This window comes from Schistocerca serialis, chromosome 4 (assembly GCF_023864345.2).
Source record: "Schistocerca serialis cubense isolate TAMUIC-IGC-003099 chromosome 4, iqSchSeri2.2, whole genome shotgun sequence".
Lineage (NCBI taxonomy): Eukaryota > Metazoa > Arthropoda > Insecta > Orthoptera > Acrididae > Schistocerca > Schistocerca serialis.
In genome coordinates, this window is record NC_064641.1 from 375,241,336 (window position 1) to 375,247,622 (window position 6,287).

The following is a 6,287-nucleotide window of genomic DNA, read 5'->3' on the forward strand; positions in this document are numbered from 1 at the left end:
CACCCGGCACATACTGAATTACTCACATACTCACGGACATCTATGATTCGCATACAGTATTTACGTTGATTGTGAACCAGTTACTTACGCAACTAAGTGATCCTGTCAATGTCTTTGGGACGTCATTTCAAAACCAGTTCTATGTGGAACACATAACATACGCATCCGTACAAGTTTTCTGCTGTGCGTTGCTTACATCGCGAAAGTTGTATAAAAGTGATGACATTCACTTACTTAACGTTGTTCTCTGAATTTTATTCGCCACGCCAGTCATGTCGTCTGGCCACAGTTACTTAATACAACCCGTGCGAAGGCCTTCCTAGTTAGTAATAAAATAAAGAAAAACTTCTGCGAATACTCTGAAGCGAGGGGCGCAACACCTTGAAGTGGTAAGCATTGGTTCATTTCAGTTAGGTCGAAGTTATATATAGCGGGAATAAATGAAATGCGGCAGCAGGAAGAATAGGAATGCTGGTAAGCTACTAAGAACAGACTGATGAAGCAACTGTCGTTGCCAATATACACAAAGGGGACAATATTACAAATTTATTTACCGGCTAATTCCAGAGATCTCCCAGAACTTGAAAAATATGACGAGATACAATAAATTATTAAGATACAAAAGGAGACGAAAACTGATTGTAGACTGAAACTCGGCTGTAGGAAAAGCATGGGAAAGAAGAGGGAAAAGTAGTATGAGAACATGGACTGGGAGAGAGGAAAGAAAGGATGGCCGCCTAGTAGAATTTTGTAAAGAGCACAACATAATGATTACTTACGCCTGGATTAAGAATCATAAAAGACTGTGTACGTGGAAAACAGTGAGACACACCGAGGCGTTTTAGATAGATCACGTAATTGTTTTCTTCTGGGTGGGCACCGCATTCTCAATAAATTTGAAGGAAGGCATTTTTTCCACCACGCTGCATTTCTAATTGCTTTATCGTGCACTACCCGTTTCGGGCATGTCCCACTGACAAGGACATTCACATCTGTTGCTGTAGATGCACATGAGAACGGACCGTGCCTGAAACTGGGGGGTACACAACAAAGCAAATGCAGCCTGGTGGAGCAAATTCCTCGTTCTGATTACGTAACGGTAAAACTATGCTTTCGAAATCAGATATTAAATATAAAATGCATTTCGAGTGTAGATGTAGACTTTGATCGTAACTTATAGCTTATGAAATGCATATTAAACCAGAAGAAATTGTAAAAAGGTAAGAAATTAAGTAGATACGATCTGAACAAATTGAGAGAACCAAAGGTTGCTGAAAATGCAAAAAACAGCATTAACCAATGATAGACTGAAATGAGGTAAAGGAATACATCAGAAGACGAATAGACAGTTCTGAGAGATGAAACAGTGAAGGCAGCAGTGGATTAAAAAGACAAAATGAAAAGACCTAGTAGAAATCCGTCGATAACACAAGAGGCAGTGAACTAAATTGACGTAAACAGGAAGTATATAAGATACAGAAAATGAAGCAGAAAAAATGAAACACAGCTGTCTGAAAAATGGTTGGTTCAAATGGCTCTGAGCCCTATGGGACTTAACATCTGAGGTCATCAGCCCCCTAGAACTTAGAACTACTTAAACCTAACTAACCTAAGGACACACAAACACATCCATGCCCAAGGCAGGATTCGAACCTGCGACCATAGCGGTCGCGCGGTTCCGGACTGAAGCGCGAAGAACCGCTCGGCCACACTGGCCGGCCCTGAAAAATGGGATTGGCAGGAAGTGTAAAAGGCAAAGCAGAGACGACAAAAATCTTTTTATGCTTAGACCGCATTTAATTATCTCATGTAAATGCGGTCATGCATTAAAATATTTTTGTAAAGTTTTCTCTAAATTTTAATAATTTCAACAAGAATGTTATAATTCGTATTCCAATGAACACACCGAGCGAGATGGCGCAGTGATCGGTGCGCTTGACTCGGGAGGACGACGGTTCAAATCTCCGTCCGACCATCCAGATTTAGGTTTTCCGTGATCTCCCTAAATCGCTTGAGGCAGTACTGGGACGGCTCCTAAGAAAAGGACACTGGGAATTTTCTTCTCCTTCCTTCCAAAATCTGAGCAAGTGCTTCGTCTCTACAGACCTCGATGTCGAGGGTACATTAAACTCTAGTCTTCCTTCCTTTCCAAAGAGGGCACGAGCAGACAAATGTGAATATTACATAAGCCTTAGTATAATAATTAATGTTTGCAAAATAGTGTCTCGAGTTACTTGCAGAAGGATGAAAAACTAGTAGAGACTAAATTCGGGGAAGATTAGTTTGGGTTCCAATGAAATGTAGAAGAACACGAGGCAGTGTTGTCCCTAAGAATCATCTTCGAAGGTAGACTGCGGAAATGCAAACCAACATTTGTACAGTTTGTAGATTTAGAGAAAGCTTTCGCCAATATCGACTGGAATGTACTCTTTCAAATTCTGAAAGCAGCAGGGCCAAAATACAGATGGCGTAAATTTATCTACGGCTTGTACGAAACTGGACTGCAGATATAAGATTCGAAGAACATGAAAGGGAAGCTGTAGATGATAAATGAGTTCGACAGTGTTGTAGCCTACCAATCAGTACAATGAGCAAGCAGTAAAGGAAATAAAAGACAATTTTGGAAAGGGGATTGCAGGCCAGGGAGAAGCAATAAAAACGTTTAGGTTTTCCGATGACATCTAATTTTGTAACAGATGGCCAAGAACTTGGAAGAGACGTTGAATGGATTGGATTACGTCCCGAAAATAGCTTATAAGATGAACAACAACAAAAATAAAGAGAGGGTAATGGAATGCAGTACAAATAAATCAGGTGATATTGAGGGAATTAGATTACGATACGAGATACTAAAAGTAGCCGATGAGTTTTGGTATTTTGGGCATCGAGTAGCTGACGATGACCGTGATCCACAAGACGAAAATAGCAGTCAGTAAATAGCAAGTAAAAGGGTTTTATGAAAATTTCGGTTGTAAATTTAAATTTTAGGAAGTCTTTTCTCAAAGAATTTGCCTGGATTGTTTGCGGAAGTAAAACCTGACGATAAACAATTCCGAGAAGAAGAGAATAGAAGGTTCTGAAATGTGGAATTACAAAATAATGCCTAATGCAGAAAACTGTGTCCCTATAAAACATTATGCAGTAAAAACATTCGCATGAAGCTATTTGCTATTGAAAACAAAAGGTTCATTTAGTATTGCACTATTGTTATATCTGGTATCAAAGATGTTTAGATTTGTAAATGTCGAACCCTTCCACTTTTGATTCATTGATAGAGATCAACTGAGAGACACTGACAGATAGTGGGATCATACGGACTATCTCTAATAATTAGTATGAACATGCAAAAATTAATATATTGACACTTAAAATTAAAAATTACGAAAAGCAATTAAGCATAACGTTGACGTGGAAAGACAATGATGTGCTCTTTACATGAGCTGTGGTTGGTTGGTTGGTTGTTTCGGGGAAGGAGACCAGACAGCGAGGTCATCGGTCTCATCGGATTAGGGAAGGACGGGGAAGGAAGTCGGCCGTGCCCTTTGAAAGGAACCATCCCGGCATTTGCCTGGAGCGATTTAGGGAAATCACGGAAAACCTAAATCAGGATGGCCGGACGCGGGATTGAACCGTCGTCCTCCCGAATGCGAATATGAACTGTGTTTTATGACGTAAACAACCTGTGAAGCTACGAAGATCTTACTATCGATTGCATCTGCTCCATTACTCTAGTGTGTAGTGTGCATTACGATTTTACAGAATGAATTCTGTGCTGCAGACGTACGTAGCTTCAGCGCAAGCATCTGAAAAAATCATACTGAATTTTTTGTAACACACAATCGACGTAATAGGGATTATGGTAAAAATATAATTGCCAAAATGTCTCCGAATACTTATTGTTACGCTGAGTACCAATGGGGTCTCTAGTGAACCCACTAGAATCTATTTTTTATTAAGGATAATTTTGATAAGTTTCAAATATTTCACATTCCTCGTATTTTTCCACGTTGTAAAACCGGAAGATAGCGAATGATATGAAAATTCAAAACGAATTTTAATCATTTATTTCAGTAAAAAGTACAAACTATTGTGGTGAAACTACAAGTAATTGTGATCATATTCCAAAGTGACAATTATGAGGCGTCGCATTTCAGCTAAGAAATTGTCGAATGGATTTTGCGCACAGATAATACACAGTTTGAATGCTTATCAGTGCATTTTCTATCCACAGACCTTTCACAAAATAGACACCGTGCTCTTTTTGCGTCTCTGGTGTTGACAAAAGTACTAGGGAACTAAAATCGACTAGTTTTCTATGAATAAGTTACTTTAATCTGTCTGATGAACTCCCAGTTCTTGTGATTAATTCTTTCTGCCCAGGTTGGTGTAAAATGCAGCCATAATATAAATTCATTCTGTGTACTAATATCAACCATGTTGTACAATAATATCACTGATGTTTAGCCTCTACATTGCAGACCTGCCGGAAACACAATCAAGAAAGTTCTGGTATTCTGACGATTGGGCCCTCGCTACAAGATGTAGCACAATGGAAGCATCTGAGGACATCCTAACGAAAGACCTGAAAACAATGGGTGAATATTTCCGTAACTGGAGACTTTAACCAAATACTTCCGAAACAGACGTTAGTTGCTTCCATCTCAACAACAAACTCGCTGGAAAGAAACGCAACATTCGATTTTAAAACACCATTCTCAGGCACAATAAAACTACGAAGTACTTGGGCATGATGCTGGACAGAACACTTTCCTTTAAAGAGCACCTAACAAAGACTGCCGAAAAATTAAAGACAGGAAAGAACATTATTCAAAAGCTCTGTGGTACTACCTGGGGAGCAACGGTCTCCACTGTCCGCACCTCTGCTTTAGCAGTTGTATTCTCGGCTGCTGTACTCCGATTTGGCTAAACAGCCCACATGTAAAAAAGGTGGATGTCCAGGTGCATAGCACACTAAAGATGATTTCTGGAGTAATTAAACCCACTCCAACGCAATGGCTCCCAATATTAAGCCACATCACGCCGCCACACCTGCGACGTGCTGACGCCCTTGTACGTCAATATAAAAACATCGTGGGAAATCGAAGCCTGCCAATCCACCAAGACTTTGAGGCTGCAAACACTAATAGGCTTCCATCTAGGAACCCGAGAACAAGAACAGCAAGGACCTGTGTACAAGACGGTTTCAGTATCACAAATGCGTGGTCTGAAAAATGGGACGCATGGCAAAATCATAACATGAAACTTCCTGGCAGATTAAAAAGGGGCGTGAGTCGTGCTTCGGTAGCTCAGTTGGTAGAGCACTTGCCCGCGGAAGGCAAAGGTCCCGAGTTCGAGTCTCGGTCGGGCACACAGTTTTAATCCGCCAGGAAGTTTCATATCAGCGCACACTCCGCTGCAGAGTGAAAATCTCATTCTGGAAAATCATAACATGCCTTGCATTACACAAAAGCCACCTGGTTTTGACCCACTACGCAAAACGTGGTCCATTCTAAATAGGATTCGAACTCGTCATAGCACATGTGCTTACTCCCTGTATAAATGGGGTAAAATACCATCCCCCGCAGTGTGACTGCGGAGAAAATCTGACAATCAGCCACATTGTTGAAGAGTTTGATGTTTGTTTGTAATCCTTAAACTTTGTTATATTAGTGGTGTTTGTTTGCAATTATTAACGTTTGTTATATTAGTGATTTGTTTGTTTCTTTCTTATGTGTCTGTATTGCCAGACGATAAGTAAATAAATAAATCAATGGCCAACTTCTGCTCGTCCTGTTTGTAGTGTGCTTTATAACCAGCCTGTCCACAGTATCTACTCCTGAGTGTTTTATTACATCCAGAATCATTATTACGATACTGTGTTTAAGAAACACGATGCGATCTTCCTTCGGACATCCATGCATGTCCAAAGGAACAGACGCTGTAATGACTATAACCATTATGAAATACATGAAATGTGTTTGCAGTTACGAGTACGTGCAACCATCAGCTATATGAGGGAATGACGAAAGTGAAAATTTGTGGCAGATTGTAACTCGAACCGGGAGTTCCCACTTTACACAAGTGGTCGCCTTAAACGTTTTAGCTATCCGTGCACAACTCGGGCAGTGAGTCGGGCACGGATAGCCAAAGCGGTTAAGGTTGCGCTCGCATGAAGCGGGAACTCCCGGTTTGAGTCCCCATCAAGCACAAATTATCAGTGTCGTCATTCCCTTATACAGCTGACGGTTGTTCGTATTTGCAACTGCGAATACATTTCATGTGCAGAA

At 40.6% G+C, this 6,287-nt stretch overlaps 1 non-coding gene across 1 annotated transcript; it reads left to right on the top strand.

Moving 5' to 3' along the window:
• Positions 1-5,294: 5,294 nt before the first annotated feature.
• Positions 5,295-5,369, top strand: Trnap-cgg (transfer RNA proline (anticodon CGG)). The gene has a single exon. It is a non-coding gene; the product is annotated as a tRNA-Pro (tRNA).
• The last annotated feature ends 918 nt before the right edge of the window (positions 5,370-6,287 follow it).